Below are 18,912 nucleotides of genomic sequence, written 5' to 3' on the forward strand. Positions count from 1 at the left end.
CTGAAACTGAGAAGCAAGGTGTCCTTCAGTAAGGTGACTGGGCAAATAAACTGGGGTCCATCCAGATACTGGAATACTGGCCAGCGCTAAAAATAAATGAGCTATCAAGCCATGAAAAGACATGGAGGAACCTTAAATATATATTACTGGGTGGAGGAAGCCGATCTGAAGAGGCTACATACTGTATGATCCCAACTATATGATATTCTGGAAAAGGCAATATTGTGGAGACAATAAAAAGATCAGTGGCTGCCAGAGTTAAGAGTGGGAATTGATGAATATAGAAAGCAGAGAGGATGATTAGAGCAATAAAAATACTCTGCTCTCTGGGACGCATCCCAGGGTCATGAAATCGAGCCCCGTGTTGGGCTCCTTGCTGAGCATAGAACCTTCTTAAGATTCTCGCTCTCCCTCTGCCTCTCTCCCCCACTTGTGCTCTCTCTCTCTCTCTCTCTCAAAATAAAAAAAAGCAAATAAATACTCTGCACTGTATGATACTATAACAATAGATATATGTCATTATACATTTGTCTAAACCCATAGAAAGTACAGTAGACTGGAGCGAGGTGGACATCTTCATACCATCCTGATTCTTGGGTCTATTTTTGTCCTGCTGAGGAATAACAAAGAACATTAACATTTAGTGGGTTGGTGGAAGAAGAGGAGTCCATGAAAGTATCTGAATAAGAATAAACAGAGGAAAAGCAGTTAACATTTTTTTCTTAACTTTGGAAGAGAGAATTTTAAAGAGGGAGTAATTACTATGTCTAGTGCTACACTGAGTGCACCTAATGTGTCCTTTGCATTTGGAAATTGCTGCATTACTTTCAGTAAGAGGAAATCACAAAGAGATTAGAACATACTTAGAGATAAATGAAAATGAAAACAAATTTGAGCTTGCATATTTGTTGCAAGGGGAATTAATAGCTTTAAACACCTTTTAGAAAGAAGAAACCTAATAAGCTAGGCTTTCACCTCATGACATTGGGAAAAGAAGGCCAAATTAAACCCAAAACAAGCAGAGAAAGGAAATGATCAGAATTAGAACAGAAACTAATTAAGTAGACAATAGAAAAACAATAGAGAAAAGCAATGAACTCAAAAATTGGTTCTTTGAAAACATCAACATAATTGACAAATCTTTAGCTAGAGTGGCCAAGGGAAAAGAATGGAGATTCAAATTACTCGAATCGGAAATGAGAGCGCTTGGGTGGTTCGATCAGTTAAGCTTCCAACTCTTGATTTCAGCTCAGGTCATTATCTCCTGGTTGTGAGATACAGCCCCATGTTGGTGCTTGAGATTCTCTCTCTCCCTGTTCCTCTGCCACTCCCCAGCTTGCACTCAAGAAAGAGAGAGAGAAAGAGGAAGAAAGAAAGAAAGAAAGAAAGAAAGAAAGAAAGAAAGAAAGAAAGAAAGAAAGAAAGAAAGAAAGAAAGAAAGGCAGGCATTATGGGGCACTTGGTTACCTTCGTCGGAAGACCATGCAACCCTTGATCTCAGGGTTGTGAGTTCAAGCTTCACGTTGGGCATAGAGCTTACTTTAAAATAAGTAAGTAAAGTAAGTAAGTAAGTAAATAAATAAATAAAAATAAAGACTGACATATTTAAAATTAAAAAAGAAGAACAAGAAAGAAGGGACTTTGCTATTGACCCTCCAGAAATGAAGATTGTAAGAGTCAACAAATTAGATAACTCAGGATAGTCAAATTCCTAGAGACATAAAATATCAAAACTGACTCAAGAAGAGCTAGCCGTGAGGCTAAAAGCCTGATGGGTGTCAGGAAGATGAGGAAGGGCAGATGCTCAAGGACTATTCTTTGAAGAAGGTTGGCTCTGAAGGGAAAGAGACAGATGTGGTTACTAAAGCGGGGTGTGGCCCACAGAGTCAGGGTTTCTTTCTTTCTTTCTTTCTTTGGTTCTATGACCAGGTTGCAGAAACTAATTTTCTTTCTTTCTTCCTTTTTTTCTTCCTTCCTTCCTTCCTTCCTTCTTTCCTTCCTTTCTTTTTTCTTTCTTACTTTCTTTTCATTTTAAGTGGGCTCCACACCCAACGTGGGGCTTGAACACACAACACAGAGATCAAGAGTTACATGCTCTGCCAACTGAGCCAGCCAGGCGCCCCTAGGATGCAGAAACTTGAACGTAGTTGGATAATAAAAGACCAATGGAGAGAAGAGGTTGAGGACATAAGAGGAGAAAGAGGAACAGGAGGTGGCATGGGGTGGGACGGTATCCAGAAGGAAAAGTCAATGCCCTGCCTGCCCTCAGCCACAAGGACCAGCTGTGGGAAGTCAAATGGCCTCTACCTGGAAGGTCCACAGGGAGGCCACGTCTCCAGGAAGAGTCAGGTTTCTGGTAAGGCAAGAAGGTGCCGGGGGTACAGACTGAGACTATGTTTTCAAATAAATAGATGTCTCAGAGGACATAGAGAGAATGATTAAAACAGAGGCCAGGAGTAGCAGCAGGTGGACATACACTGGGGTCTCGGTCATCATCGAAGCCAAACAGAGCTATAATTCATGTCCACTCTGGGCAGAGTGCTATTCTCCACATCTTTCTCTTTCCCCGATACTCCAGACTAGGTTGAGTGACCCTGGCCTACACATATACTACCCTGCGATACTTCTATGATAGAGCTTAATTGCATTGTATCATAATTGCATGTTTACTTTCTTATCTCCCCTACTAGACCATGACAGTAATTAGTATAATCTTTACATAATGGCTTTTGTAGTTTTCTTTTCTCGCTTATTTTTTTAGATCTCCAGGTCAGTAATTATAAAGAAGAACTTTTAAAAAGCTCTTACTGTAGAAAATTTTAAATATATACAAAAGTATAGGGAATAGTATAATGACCCTTCTCATCACCCCGATGCAACAATGATCAATTCATGACCATTCTTCCTTCATTTATGCTCTCATCGACTCCCCTACCCTGATTATTTGAAGCATATCAGGGACATCGTATTTCGTCTGAAATGTTTTAGTGTCTGTTTCTAAAAGATAATTCTCTTTTTAAAAACATAACCGCATGGGGGCGCCTGGGTGGCTCAGTCCGTTGAGCGCTGACGCTGGATTTCCGCTCAGGTCATGATCCCAGGGTTGTGGGATTGAGCCTCGCGTGGAGCTCCTCACTGAGCATGGAGTCTGCTTAATATTCTTTCTCTCTCTCTCCCTCTGACGCTCTACCCTGCTCATGCTCTATCTCTCTCTAAAATAAAATAATAAAATAAAATAAAATAAAATAATAAAATAAACATAACCAAATGTTATTACTACATATATTTTAAAATTAGTAAGTTCTTAACTTCACCAAATATCAAATGAATGTTTGAATTTCCTCATTTGACTCATAAAAATTGTAAACTTTTTAAAAATCTGTATTTATTTGTTTTAAAATATGACTATCTCATTTTTTTTTTTTTTAATGTTTATTTGTGGGGTGCCTGGGTGGCTCAGTTGGTTGAGCGACCGACTTCAGCTCAGGTCGTGATCTCGCGGTTTGTGAGTTCGAGCCCCGCGTCGGGCTCTGTGCTGACAGCTCAGAGCCTGGAGCCTGCTTCTGATTCCGTGTCTCCCTCTCTCTCTGCCCCTCCCTCTTCACGCTCGCTCTCTCTCTCTCTCTCTCTCTCTCGGTCTCAAAAGTGAATAAAGATTTTAAAAACATTTTATAAATGCTTATTCATTTTTGAGAGAGAAAGAGTGAGAGAGAGCACACACTCACGGGTGGGGGAGGGGCAGAGAGAGGGAAACAGAGGCTCCAAAGCAGGCAGCACAGAGCCTGATGCAGGGCTTGAACCCATGAACACTAGATCATGACTCGAGCTGAAGTCGGGTGCTTAGCCGACTGAGCCACCATTTTATGGTATAAAAAATACCTGTATTTTTATTTATTATTATTATTTTTTAAGATTTTATTTTTAAGTAACCTCTACACCCAATGTGAGGCTCAAACCCACTACCCTGAGACCAAAACTCGCATGCTCCACTGACTGAGCCATCCAGGCACCCCTTAAGCATCTTTTTAATATAGAAATTCCCTCTCCCTCTGCTTACTTCTCCATGCAATTTATCTTTTGAAAATATTGGACAATTTATCCTAAAGCGTTTCCCACATTACGGATTTTGCTTATTGCATTTCCATGGTGTTTTACATATTCCTAAAGAGGATTTTTTTAAAACATAGTTTACCCTGTTAAAATACACAGCTTAATTCTCATATTCAATTGTAAACATGTTATTTTAGAACTCTGTGTCTACAAATAATGAGAGCCAACCCAAGCTGTCCTAAGCAAAAAGATGGAACTTTGAAATTAGCAAACTAGCAAAGGCTGCTGGCTCCCTCTCCTCCTCTGGCCCTGCCCTAATACAACTGGGTTATGACAATGACTGAACAATTTCATATATTTGCTAAAATTTAAAAGGCTTATGTTCTAGGGGTGCCTGGGTGGTTCAGTCGACTAAGAGTCCAGCTCTTGATTTCAGCTCAGGTAATGATCTCATAGTTTGAGGGATCAAGTCCCACGTGGGGCTCTGCACTGACAACGGAGGAGCCTGCTTGGGATTCCCTCTCCCTTTCTCTCTGCCCTTCCCCGACCCCTCTTTCTCAAAATAAATAAATAAACTTTAAAAAAATAAAAAATAAACCAAAGGCTTACGTTCTAACAGGGAAAGAGAAATAATAAGTAAAATATATAGAATGTTTGATCGTAAAAATGCTACAAAAAAAAGTGTATGAATCTGGACATTACAAAGGCTATGGAAGAGAGCTCTTTTCCTCATCTCTTTCAGAGAGAAAGAAAGGGATTGTGATCTGGTGCTGGGGGCAGACTGCAGGAGGGCTCTTTTCTTTCTTCCTGTGATTGAAATCTAGAGTTAAACCAAGATGATTCCTAACATGTTGGGAAAGGGAAGCAGTGATGGCCAGAAACCAACCAGAGGTCAGTGAGGATATACTTATACTTGTCTTATGTGGGGAGAAGATAAAGATCTAATTCATGTAAGAAAGTGATACAATTCAACAGTAAAAAAAAAAACAAAAAACCAAACAATCCAATTTAAAAAATGGGCAGAAAAATAACAGATAATAAAGAATAACATGTTCTAGATATGATGATGATTGAACAGTTCTATAAATTAACTAAAACTAAAAGAACTCACATGATAATGCAGGGAAATAGGCAATAAAAAATAAAGAATATGTTTGATGGTAATAAATATGCTATATTTATTATAGCTATAGCTATTATTAATGCTATAGAGGAAAATAAAAATAAAGCAGGGAGAGGAATGGAGAGGGTTTGGAGAAGCTACAAGTTTCAAGGGTGTGGGCAGGAGCCATTGGAAGAGGAGGACTGGCTTTGTGGAACTGAGGGAAGATTATTCCAAGCAAAAAATAAGAAAACAACCCAACAAGCAAAAACCAAAATACTATAAACAAATGAGCTGAAGAAATCAGAAAACAAGCAACAGGTCATACCCAAGGAAACCGGAAGAAATCAATAAAAATAAAAGCAGAAATTAAGCAGAGAAGATCAACGAATCACACAGTAGAGAATATCAATGAACCTAAAAGCTGTTTTTTAAAAAATAACTGGAGGGGCACCTGGGTGGCTCAGTCGGTTGGGCGTCCAACTTCGGCTCCGGTCATGAACTCGCGGTTTGTGAGTTCGAGCCCCGTGTCGGACTCTGTGCTGACAGCTCAGAGTCTTCCTGGAGCCTGTTTCAGATTCTGTGTCTCCCTCTCTCTCTGACCCTCCCCCATTCATGCTCTGTCTCTGTCTCAAAAATAAATAAACGTTTAAAAAAATAAATAAATAACTGGAAAAACTGATGAAGAAAACATCAGACAAGAAACAATTACACATTAGAAAACAATAATAGAGTTTAAAGTAATAAAAAAATAAAACGAGTATTGGCAACCTGGATAAAAGAGATCCATTCTGGAAAAAAAAAAAAACAAAAACAACAAAACATAAAATGCCAAAATGGATACAAGAAGGAAAAGAAACAGAGACTACTAATAAAGAAATTGACATGATTATTAAGGACATCCTCAACCTTGCCCCCAACAAAAAGGCCCCGCTTCTAATGATTTTACTGTTGAGTTTTGACAATTCTCAAGGAACAGAAAACAACTATACAAATCATGCCAGAAAACAGAATTAGAGGGATAACCTCATTTCTTGAAGCTGGTGTTTCTTTGACTTCAAACCCAAACAGTGTCAGGACAAGAAAAAGAAATTATGAGCCTTCTGGGCTGATGGCTCGGAGCCTGGAGCCTGTTTCCGATTCTGTGTCTCCCTCTCTCTCTGCCCCTCCCCCGTTCATGCTCTGTCTCTCTCTGTCCCAAAAATAAATTAAAAACGTTGAAAAAAAAATTAAAAAAAAAAAAGAAATTATGAGCCTTTTCACTTCTGAGTATGAATGCAAAAATCTAAAGAGACTATTAACTATCTGAACCCACCAGTATATTACAAATAAGAATCATCATCACCAAGTATTTATCCTAAGAAGGCAAAAACAGGGCAACATTAAACTATCAGTGAGTGACTACCTGGCATATCATAATGCTTTGTAAATATTAGTTATTTTTTGGCTATTAATGACAGTGCGCATATAAACTTGTACAATTGTTGTCAGGTGAACTGGGGAGATCCTGGGCCCTGGGGCCTCTAGCCAGACAGAGCCAAAGGACTCGCGGACGATTTTTGGTCAAGGGAACCGATTCAAGGACAAACACGCAGCACAGCACATGAGTGACACAAGCAGGCAAGTTCATTAAAGCAAAAAAGCACACTCTCGAGATATGAGAGCCGGCGAACTAGAGAGGGAGGCGGGGAGCGGGAAGGACCGAGGGAGACCTAGCGAGCATGCGCAGGTGCGCAGGCGCGCAAGCGGGCGGAAGAGCATGAGCGAGCTGCACGCAAGGTGGGGATGTTTCTATCTTTTATTGACAGTTGTTAACTAGCGGGCGGAATACGTATTACTTGGGCGGCAAGCAGCGTTTCAAGCTTTTTCCTCCTAATTTGGTCAGAGGTTGCTTGTCGTGGCACCTGCCATCTTAGTTCTGCCTGGGTAGATCCGGCTTCTTGGGGAGAGCTGTCAGGACCCGCCTCTGACCTTCCCGATAGCTGGCCATGACTTCCTCGTGCTGGCCTCCAGGTATCGTGTTAGAACCTGACTAACTGCCTACTCTAACACAATGACTTTAGAAAAACGATTTCATATTGTCTTGTAAAGTTGAACATGTGTAGTGGGTAACTTCCAGCTCCGCAATTCCACTCCCAAGAAATACACCCTAAGGATCGTTACTTATATGCAGTTGTAGATATATATAATATTCTTTGTGGTTTTTTTGTGAAATATTGAAACAAGAAAGAAAAAAAAGGAAGCAACTTACGCCTCTATCCATAGGAAAAGAGATAAATCACTTGTGCAGTAATCACACAATGGCCTGCTATTCAGCTGTGGCTTGGAGGTAAGCAATTGGAGGTCGAAGGGTTGAAGATGAAAGAGAAAAGTAGTCACAACTGTAACCAAACCCACGCGTGTTGGCTCCTTGGTGAGTCATAGAAACTGCACCATGTCAGTTGTCCCTTAAGGGAAACTTTATTTGCAGCAAATGAGTCCAAGCTTCCAAATAAGGTTTTCCTTGTGCGACAACTCACTTGGTGCAGTTTCTGTGACTCACCAAGGCGTAAACAAACGCCTGTTGGTTCGGTTACAAATTTGGTGACCCAGATGGGACAGCTGTCCTGAGGTTCTGCCCTCCAGTTCCCTGGGTTCCGACGGACGGAGCAGCAGGCAGCGGAAGCTTGCTTGGGCTAAACGGTTCAAGCTGTCAGGACCAGGGGCAGATTCCTTGGAGGAGATTCACCCTTTTTTGGTGCTTGTGACCACTGGCGTGCCATTCTGTCCTCATTTGAAATCCAGATCTCATTTGAAACTCTGATTGTATTTACCCGAAGGATTTCTGTTGGGATAAATTATGCCAGGTCCGTGGCAGAGATCTTAGAAGTAAAACTAAAGCTCTCTCACAAAGTCTGGGCAAGACAGCATAACAGTCAGAATACACTGGGTAAACAGGGCCTTTCTGGTAAACACTCTGGGAGATTGAACACTGATTAGGGTCCAGTGTTGAGTCTAGACATCCCCAAGTGACAAAGGATCACGTGACCCAGCCATTCGGAGGGTTGGATGCTCCAGCCTGGCGAAATGGGAGTGATCTAACAGACTGATCTGGGATCTGGGAGATTGAAGAAATCACTCTCCCACTTGGTTGTTTGGTTTGTTTGTTGTTGTTCTGTTTGTTGTTGTTCCCTGTTTAAATCCACCCTGGGGGCGCCTGGGTGGCTTAATCCGTGAAGCATTTAAGTGGTTAAGCGGCAGACTCTTGATTTTGGCTCAGGTCATGATCTCACAGTTCAAGTTCCGCATCTGGCTCTGTGCTGGCAGTGCAGAGGCTGCTTGGGATTCTCTCTCATTCCCTCTATCTGCCCCTTCCCCGCTCATGTGCATGCATGCTCTCTCTCAAAATGAATAAATAAAATTTTAAAAATTATTGGGCCAAGTTTGTTAAAACTGGACTTGTTTTCCAAACACATTAATACTCGTTTTGGCTATCTTTGATGGAAATGAGGGTGATTTTAGGGAAAAATTATGTTCCAAGAATATATCTTTGTGGATGTTAGATTTAATTCTGATTGTCTTAGTGTTTTTTATTTGCCTATAAACCTGGATCCTGAATTCTGGTTTCCTTGAATATCTGACTATGGCTCTCCAAACTAAGGTTTCCAGTTTTCTTTCATTCTCTTGACTTGGAATCAAGTCAAGACTTGGACTAAAACTGTCCCCCCCCCCCTTTTTTCCTGAAGCCCTGCAAACTGAAGCTAGGCAAGTAAAGCCCTATTTATGAAGCTCCAGCCTTAGCATTCCCTGATTTTGACAAGCTGTTTGATTTGTCTGTACATGAAAGGCAGGGAATAGCTGTAGGGGTTTTAACCCAAATGCTGAGGCCCTTAAAGAGAATGGTAGCTTCTTTTTCTGAACAATTGGACATGGTGGCCAAGAGGAGCTGTGGCAGCCACGTGCCTCTTGATAAAAGAAGCGAAACAAACAAACAAAAAATCCCCTAGAAGTCAGCCTGTGCCTGTTTGGACCATGTTTCCAGGGTTTTTTTTTTTTAACCTAGGAACTATCCCAAAACAAAAGGTTACAATCTCAGGCCATGCTGACAGATAGATACTCCCAGATACAGCTGCCACCCTACCCCCCAATCAGGAAGTACTTGATCAGATTCACTCTGGCTACAAAGATCTCCAGAGTGAACCTCTGTCCACTGCAGAGGAAATCTGACTTCTAGACAGCAGCGGTGTTATGGATAATGGACTAGGAAAGGCAAGATATGCTGTCGTCTTCCTAAAGGCTCTCATGGAGGCCAAAAGACTGGCCACACGCACCTCAAACCAAAAGGCAGAAATAATTGCACCAACCAGAGCATTAGAATTGAGTGAAACAGGGGCGCCTGAGTGGCTCAGTTGGTTGAATGTCCGACTTTTGACTTTGGCTCAGGTCACAAATCTTATGGTTTGTGAGTTCGAGCCTCTCATCGGACTCTGTGCTGACAGTGCAGAGTCTGCTTGGGATTCTCTCTCTCCCTCTTTCTCTGCCCCTCTCCCCCCGCTCAAAGTAAGTAAATAAACTTTAAAAAAAATAAAAGAAAGGAACTGAAATTAAGGTCAGCCAAGCCTCCAGGTGTCTTTCTCCATCTGTCACCTCTGCTTCTCCATGTGGATTTGTTATACGCTTCTCTCTCCGTGGACTTCATTCCTCTGCAACCTCTGCAGGTTCACAGTGAAAATGGCTGCCTCACAGTTGTTAAACTTACAAGTTGCAGTTCCAGACACATAATGGGTATGACCTAATTCTTCCTGGGTCCCAATTAAAAATTTCCAGAAAAGAGAATTTTACAGGGTGTCAAACACTAGCTCTAAAATCTGTGGATCCTGTGATACAAATATAGCTGCCAGAGGTCCATTCTTGTGTCCACCAAGAAAAAAATTCACTGAAAATTTAATCAAACGGGCATTTAAAAAAATTTTGTTTTTGAGAGAGAGAGAGCTTGAGTGGAGGGGACACAGAGAGAGAAGGGCCAGAGGATAAGAAGCAGGTTCTGTGCTGACAGCAGTGAGCTCAAACTCACAAACTGAGCCGTGAGATCATGGCTTGAGCCAAGGTCAAATGCTCAACCAGCTGAGCCACCCAGGCACCCTGAATCAGATAGCCTTTTAGTTAGGCGGTTAGGATTGCAACTCTGGAGACAAAGATGTAGGTAGGAACCTGACTCTTTTTCTGAGGAGGACAGAGAGGGGCAGGGTTATAAAGGCAAAAGTTCACAAGTGCAGTTCTCATTTAGGCCCTCTATGCAGAACACAGACGGAAAATATGTGACCTGGGATTGACTGAGTTAACATTCAAACGAGGGATTGAAATTTGTCGAATCCTCTTGGCTCCTTTCGGAGTGAAGAATGCTAACAATTCAGGTGTCCTGGTGAGGAGGAGTTAAGTCCAGGCCGAGGGCTTGCAGCTGGCACAACATTTATGGTTCCTCTGATGAGGGTGGGCATAAATTCTTCTTAGTTTATGGCCTCCCGACCGTATTTGTAAAGAAACTCTCTTATGTAGGCTTGCTTCCTCCTTTTACGCCTGAGACAGGTGGATCAAGGTGGCAGTTCCCAAAAGAGGGGAATCCTTGTGAGCTGGGCAGGTATCTACTTGCAAATGACCAATGTTAGAATCAAACTAACATTCACGTACAGGTCAAAGGACAAGGACACTCTGACTCCCAAAACCTGGGTTTCCAAGCAGAGTCATTTTTTCTACAGCCCCATCCAATTTGTTATTTAAAGTGATGCAGAAAAATTTGCCAGGTAGAGTGTAGGGAGAGCAGTCTCGATGGAAGAAACAACATTGTTAGAAATAAGGAGGCATTAACATGGGCATAAGTCATATGGACTGGCAGGCCCCTGTTGTGGCTGTTACATGTCTTCCATATCAAGATCCCAAATGGGGGAAGAAAAGCAGGCAGAGTAGGTGGTATTAGATTGTGAAAAGCTTTGTATGCCAGACCTTTGAATTTTATCTTGAAAACAGAGGGAGCCACTGAAGGTTCTAGAACACATGATGTCATGTGTCATCTACAGCTTAGAAAAATAAACGCAGAGGGTGAAGCCTTAGCGTTGTTACTAATGCTAAACTACTGAAAACAATCATGGTTGCTGATGGAAATTATTTCTTGAATTTATTCTGGTTTTCAATTTAATGTATATGTATTTGCAAGTATCTCCAGGATAAACCAGAGAATTTGTTAAGCAATCGCTGACCTCGGCCAGTAAATATGCAGTTTATTCACAGAATCCTCCTCCTCACCACCTGCAGAACAGAAGGCACAACACTGCACCTTCACCCTCAGCGTGGTTGGAGGACATTATAAATAAAGATCCCATGGAGAAGGTTCATTGTATCCCCCAGGAAGTCAGCGTATTGTGAATTCCAGGCAGCCGATTTATGGACTATGAGTAGGAGATGCTCTGAAAGTGAGTGATATTAATGTGAAAATGTTGGGGTTTGGCATGAACACTAAAGAAGGAATTCTTGAGGCATCTTTGGTGCAAAAGGGTGGTTTTATTAAAGCACGGGGACACGACCCTTGGACAGAAAGAGCTGCACTGGGGTTGTGAGGAGTGGCTGGTTATGTACTTCCAAGTTGGGAGGGGGTTAGGGATAGCGTAAGTCTCTGAGGAATTTGAAAGTAAGGTTTCCAGGACCTTGAGGGGGTTAGCTATTATTGTTAGGAAAAGATCACTTACTACTGTCTAGTAAAACCTGAGTCAAGAGACCCTTCAGATGTATATCAGGGAGCCATATACTTGGGGGATGATTGCTCACCTGTATCTCCGGGAGTAGAGATAAAGGAAGTTTCCAAAGGAATTTTTATATGTTAAGGGAGATTTACAGGATCCTGGAGGTTGGGCTAATCTTAAGCTAAGTTTGCCTTTTGGCTTTAGCAAAGTCTTAACATGAAGGCAGTTGAGTTCCCAGAAGATCACTCTGCCTGTCTCAGAACTTGTCAAAGGGCTGTAAGTTGTAAGGACGTTTAATTCTTTTTATCTTTGTTCTCCACATCAATATGAATGAGCCATACCGCAAATGAGATGTTCTTTCTAACTGTGCTGTACTTCTCTCTGAATGCCAGTATTTCATCCTAATCCATTTATGAAGGCAAGCTGTTCTCTCTCTGCTGCTCATCTTCCCACACTTCCGTATTTAACTAACATCTGGTTTCAGTAAGGTTTCACAGCCCATTGACTTTTGACTGGTTGATCACGCTCCCATAGGGATAATACTGCCCATTGTAGGTATGAACTCTTCTTATAGTTTATTCTTATTTCAACTAATATCACAATTTATGTGCAGCCGGTTGCCGAAGCGGAACTTGATTTAATTGTGTGATTCTAAGTAGCTGATGCATAGCCAAGGTTCATCAAAGGGAAAATAACCAGAGCAAAGCCACCACATTGGTGGTTGGCGGACAAATAGGGCAATTAAGACCCCTCTATGCCGTTTTGCCACTTCTGCGTGTGAAGCTGGGAATGCACCTCTTATTTCTTTTTCCTGGTTCCCATATTTCCTCCCGTCGTAGGCAGGAGGGCAGCTTATGGCCCCTGTGTAGTGAAGACAGTCAAGACATGCAGATGTATTTTACAAATAGAAATAACAACAGCCCTCCTTCCCTCCTCACTGAGTTATTGTGAAGATCCACTGAGAAGTCGTTGCAATTCCTTTGTAAGCTGTAAGGGGCAAAACTCTGCTGCCGCAGCCTTGCCTAAAACCCTCCAATCTCTCCCCCTCAGGACCTTGAAATGAAGTCCAGAGTCTGTACATGGCTTAAAGATTCTTCCTGAGCGGGCTCACCTCTGCAGCTGCCCCCTGTCTCTGAGCCACCTCCTGCTCTAGGCTTCACCCTGTTCAGATCCCCCACTGGCTGTGCCCCACAGGCCTTCACTCAGGCCGCACTCTTTCTTCCCTGCTCCTCCCTTTCACCCTCATGTGGGCTGGTGCACCTCCCTTTAGCAATATTGGCTTCCCCAAGGAAACATTTCTCAACAGCAGCACAATTGACAATTGGGCTGAATAGTTTTTATTGTGGGGGCTGTCTTTAAACATCATAGGGTGGTTGGCTGCAGGGATGGCCTCTATCCGCTAGATGCTAATAGCACCCCCCATCAAGTTATGACAACCAAAAATGTCTCTAGACACGGCCACATGTCTCCCTGGGAAACAAAACTGAACCCGAAAAATCTCCACTCCAAGGTGTTGCTTTTTTAAAAAATTTTTTTTTCAACGTTTTTTATTTATTTTTGGGACAGAGAGAAACAGAGGATGAACGGGGGAGGGGCAGAGAGAGGGAGACACAGAATCGGAAACAGGCTCCAGGCTCCGAGCTGTCAGCACAGAGCCCTACGCGGGGCTTGAACTCACGGACCGCGAGATCATGACCTGGCTGAAGTCGGCCGCTTAACCGACTGCGCCACCCAGGCGCCCCTCCAAGGTGTTGCTTTTAATGGGGCCAATTATACTCTCGATACATCCAGATGCTACAAGAATAATAAGAACAACAACAACAAGAAAGCTTTCTTTATTTGCTAATGGTGGTCTCTTCTTGGGTTCAAGCCACCATCACCCTCCTGAGGGATAACACTTGATCTTGCTAATTAAAAGTACCCTAGTCTCTTCTGGCTTAAAACCATCTCTTTCATTGTTCTCCCACTGTGTGAAGGGTGAAACATTCTCGGAAATCTGATTCCATGCTTACTCATGACTAGCAGCGGCTCACAAGTTCTTCACTTATTGAGTAAATCATAAGTGCTTCTGAACACATAAATATCCTGAGGGTTTCTTTTGTCTTGTGCCTCAGAAGAAGAAAGTGGGACCAAATGAGCTGGCTGTGGATAAGATTACAGACAGCAGGGCTGAGCGGGAGTCGGGGAGGAGGGACGGGGATGCTGTCTCTGATCCTCCCTCCACCTAGATCCACAGTTTCCTGCCTCAGCTGGGTAGGGGCTGGATTTCTCATTCTTCTAAAGACACTTGAAATTTTCCCGGTATTTACCCATAGAAAAAAGGAGCAATGTCCCCTTACTCTAAAATCTCCCCCCAAATTTTCTTCCTTTTTTTTTTTTTAATGTTTATTTATTATTGAGAGACAGAGAGACATAGAGCATGAGCAGGGGAGGGGCACAGAGAGGGGGAGACACAGAATTCGAAGCAGGCTCCAGGCTCCGAGCTGTCAGCACAGAGCCTTATGCAGGGCTCGAACCCAGAACAGTGAGATCATGACCTGAGCCGAAGCCGGTTGCCTAGCCAACTGAGCCACCCAGGCGCCCCACCCCCCCAAACTTTCTGGTTATTTAAAACCTCCCTCCTCTCCCAACTTGGGGGAGGAAGGTGAGAGAAGACAAAGCCATGGTACATCATCCCCTCTTTCTTCTTCCTCTGCCTTTCCTCTTAGAAGCAAATGGACTTTTGTTTTCCCTTCCCTCCCTACCTGGAAGGGATTCCCCCTCTTCCCCTCCCCCACTCATGTCCTCCTCCTTCCCACATTCTCTGTTTCCCCTTCCCAGCAGGCATCGTGGCAGCAGACCTACAGTTGAAGAATCCTGCTCCTGATGGAGTGGCAGAAGCACTTAACTCAAGCACTTGATTCAAAGTACTTAACTCAAACGTACTACTCCTTTATTCGTTCATCAGATAATAGTTAGTCGTCTTATTTCCTTGTTTGTGTTCCTAGCAGGGCAGGGTTGTGCTTGCCTTGTGAACCATTGCATCCCAGCACTCAGCATGATGCTGCATAACATATTACCTGGAATATAATAGCTTAAAATAATGCACATTTATTATCTCACAGTTTCCACGGATCAGGAGTCTTGGCGTGGCATAGCTGGCTCCTCTGCCGAGGCTTTCACAAGGCTGCAACCACAGTGGCACCGCCATGAGATGGGGTCTCATTTGAGGCTCCAGGTTCTCTTCGGACCTTCTATGGTTGTTGGCAGAATTCATTTCCTTGCGGTTCTAGAACTCCTAATGACCTGCTTCCAAGCCAGCAAGAGACTGTTGCTGACACTTTCAGGGCTTTCATCTGATTCAGATCCACCCAGGATAATTTCCTTTTTGCTTAACTCAAAATCAACAGATTTGCAAAATCCTTTCAACTTTGCCACAATACACAACTTCAGCACAGGAGTAACATTCATCATAGTCACAGATCCTGCCCACCTTCAAAGGGAAAGATTACACAAGGGTATGGGTCATTGGAGGTTATCTTAGAATTTTGCCCAAATCTTGCACTCCAAAATATTGGTTGAGTGAGTGTGTGAAAGAAGGAAGGCAGGCAGGCATCCTGTTTGTCTTCACAATAACTCTGGGTGTAGGTAGTATCACCTTTACCTTATGGAAAAAGACATTCAATTCAGAGGCAGCAAATGATTTGCCTTCGTTCAAAGACGTGAAATTGCAGGATGAGGCTCCAGACTGAAGCCTGTCTGAGTCCTTACACTTTATGCAGCAAAACACTCTCTGAAACCTCAGTCCTGCCACCCTGTCTCTGGCCAGAGCCCTGACACCAGCAGGGCCAACCTCTCTGCTTCTATTCACCTGGCTAGAGCAGGCCATGAGGTGGAGACAGAGGCCCACAGGGCCAGGACACTTTCCGTCCTTGCCATAGAAGGATTCCTTGGGCATCCGTCAGCCCAACAGACTCCAGAGGCCAGTGTGGGCCACGTCAGGGGTTCTGTGCACTGAGGGAGAGGAAAGATCAGTTTACTCCTACCCAGAGGTTTTGGCCCCAGTGCATGCCCAGACCTTGGCACGTGTGGGTTCTTTTTGTTCCAGCATTCTCCAGGGGCGGAGAATGGGAAGCTGGTGAGGGATGTTTTCTGCACTGCCTCCTCCCTCTCAGAGGCCTAGTAAGCTGTTCCCCTTGCTCTAGTGGGAACGGAGTGTGAACAGTGATGTCCAGACCACAGAGGACAAGAATCCGGGGAATCCCTGGGAGAAGCTATGGGGTTAGTTCAGACAGCAACGATATACAGTGTTTTATACAAGTGAAGAATTTGTGCAGTACGTGGCTGGCTCAGTTAAAAGAACATGCGACCCTTGACCTTGGGGTTGTGAACTTGAGCCCCCTGTTGGGTGTTAGAGATTAAACAAACGTAAAACTTGTTAGAAAACAGCAACATATTAGGCTTCTCTTTTCATCTGCTTCCCATTCACTCCTTTGCCCTCTCCCTCTGACTGTGCACCAGATATTCAATACCTTCTCTGTGTCAGGGCCACCATGGCTTATTTTCTTCCCTGCCTCTTAGTTTTTCCTAGTCTACTTGTGATCTTTAATAAGCAGTACCCTTTCATCTGTCTTTGTGTCGCCAGACTTCACATTTTTACCACATGGAAACAGCGTATTATAAAGTCTCTCCACTATAGTAAAATCTGCATAATGCATAGGCAATCACATCCCGCCTTGTGGAACCTCACAGCACGCCAGGCATAAATCCAAGGTGGAAGATGTTTGTTTGTATATTTTCATAATCCACTTTAGGCTTTAATTACAATGAGACAATAAAAGAAAGATAGGAAGGCATTGATCTTGTGGCTGGCACCTTTGTTATTCACTTCATGTTGACAATTCCCATTGAAATTCAAGCATTCCTCCTCCTTAGCCACTGTGCCTCAGTCTACGGAGAGCATTCAAAACAAATTATCTGCAACCTTATGAATATCCAGCTCATTCTGTCCCACTTCCTTCTCCTGAGACACAAAACAAAATAAACCTTTAGGATATTTATGTGCTCAGAGGCAAATTTATAATTTACTCAAAGGTGAACAACTTTTGCAAGCAGCTGCTACTCATGAGTAAACATGAAATCAAATTTCAGAGAGGAATTTTTACATTCCACACAAATAAACCTCCTAACTGCTACTTACATAAAGCCAGACAGAATGGTAAAGGGGCTTCCCGAACAGAGCTGGATAGTCCAAAAGAAGCTTTTATTGATGAAATACAAACATTTGGAGCCAGAGAGCCTGTTTGTCCTATCCACTAAACCTATTTCCAACCACCGCTCCATCCTACTGATTTCCTTCCACCATCCAACTTGATTAAAACTGAAAGGGGGAGCTGCATATACAAAAGCATGGAGGCCTGGAAAACCTTTCATTTGTGGAAATGAAAGCAATTAATTCCACCTTTGAAAGATGGTGGGGACACCATTATCAAAGGCCTTCCGTTAAGAAGTTTGCTCTCTCCCAGGGGCACCTGGGTGGCTCAGTCGGTTGAACGTCTGACTTTGGCTCAGGTCATGGTCTCACGATTCGTGAGTTCGAGCCCCACATCGGGCTCTGTGCTGACCACTCAGAGCCTGGAGCCTATGTCAGATTCTGTGTCTCCCTCTCTCTGCCCCTCCCCTGCTCATTCTCTCTCTCTCTCTCTCTCTCTCTCTCTCTCTCTTTCTCAAAAATAAATAAAAACATTAAAAAGAAGAAGAAGAAGTTTGCTTTCTCCCAGAGACCCTCTGAATGGGTTAAATGGTAGATCTCCAAAAAGATATGCTCACACCCTAACCCCTAGAATCTATGAATGCTATCCTATTTGAAAAGACAAGGGACTCGGGTGCCTGGGTTGTTCAGTCAGTTAAGCCTCTGACTTCGGCTTAGGTCATGATCTCAGTTTGTGAGTTCGAGCCCTGCATCAGGCTCTCTCTTTGCTGTCAGCAAGGAGCCAGCTTTGGAATCTCTGTCTCCTTCTTTCTGTCCCTCCCCCGTTTTTGCATGCTAGGAAGTTCAGGGGCGCCTGGGTGGCTTAGTTGGTTAAGCGTCCAATTTTGGCTCAGGTCATGATCTCACTGCTCGTGAGTTCGATTCCTTCATCAGGCTCTGTGCTGACAGCTCGGAGCTCAGAGCCTGAAGCCTGCTTAGGATTCTGTCTTCCTCTCTCTCTGCCCCTCCCCTGCTCATGCTCATGCTCATGCTCATGCTCTGTCTCTCTTTCGCTCTCTCAAAAGTAAATAAACATGAAAAAAAGAAAGATAAGGGGCACCTAGGTGGCTCAGTGGGTTAAGCATCAAAGTCTTGATTTTGGCAGGTCATGATCTCACAGTTTCCTGAGTTCGAGCCCCACATGGGGCTCTGTGCTGACCTTGCGGGGACTGCTTGGGGATTCTCCTTCACTCTCTGCCCCTCCCCCACCTGCACTGTCTCTCACAAGATAAACTTAAAAAAAAAAGTCTTTGCCACTATAATTGATTTAAGTATCTTGAGGTGAGATCAAGCTGTGTCATCCAGGTGGGGCCTAAATCCGAAGACTTGTGTCCTTAAAAGCCACAAAAGAGGAGAGGGCCGCGTGAAAGTGAAAGCAGAGGTTGGGATGGTGTGGCACAGGCCAAGGGAGCCGGCAGTCATCGGAAGGAGGAAGAAGCAAGGAATGGAGTCTCCCCAGAACCTCCGGGTGGTGTGCCAATGCCTTGAGGTCTTCCGGCCTCCAGAACTGTGAGAGAATACATATCTGTCGTTGTAAGCCACCGGCTTCAGGTCACTTGTTAATTCAGCCTAGGACAGATACACCTGTCCACACTCTGGGCTTCGTGGAGAACTACTCTTCGCCCTTCAGACTTAGTTCAGGTGCTGTGCTGTCTGTGGAGGCTCCCCTGGGCAGCCCGGGTAGAGTCAGGCCCCCCCTGCCCTCAGCTCGCGGCTGTCACCCTCTGCCTGGTGTTTCTCCTGTCGCTCTTGTTTCACTGCCTGGTGACACCCAGCCGTCCTTGGCCTGCTCTTCAGCACGACACCGAAACCCTTCA

At 43.8% G+C, this 18,912-nt stretch overlaps 1 protein-coding gene and 1 long non-coding RNA gene across 5 annotated transcripts in view; both read left to right on the forward strand.

Moving 5' to 3' along the window:
* Nucleotides 1-6,772, forward strand: part of GPALPP1 (GPALPP motifs containing 1) — a 63,642-nt gene extending 56,870 nt beyond the window's left edge. For all 4 annotated transcript variants that reach the window (XR_009248806.1, XR_009248810.1, XR_009248813.1 and 1 more), the window contains one exon: nucleotides 6,644-6,772. The gene's annotated coding sequence lies outside the window, so the exon portion shown is untranslated. The remainder of the gene's footprint in view (nucleotides 1-6,643) is intronic.
* A 2,154-nt stretch (nucleotides 6,773-8,926) lies between these two features.
* Nucleotides 8,927-16,702, forward strand: LOC131485402 (uncharacterized). Its single transcript, XR_009248819.1, has 2 exons — nucleotides 8,927-11,598; nucleotides 14,686-16,702. It is a non-coding gene; the product is annotated as an uncharacterized LOC131485402 (long non-coding RNA).
* Nucleotides 16,703-18,912: the final 2,210 nt, after the last annotated feature.

Source organism: Neofelis nebulosa, chromosome 1 (genome assembly GCF_028018385.1).
Source record: "Neofelis nebulosa isolate mNeoNeb1 chromosome 1, mNeoNeb1.pri, whole genome shotgun sequence".
In the NCBI taxonomy this organism is placed as follows: domain Eukaryota; kingdom Metazoa; phylum Chordata; class Mammalia; order Carnivora; family Felidae; genus Neofelis; species Neofelis nebulosa.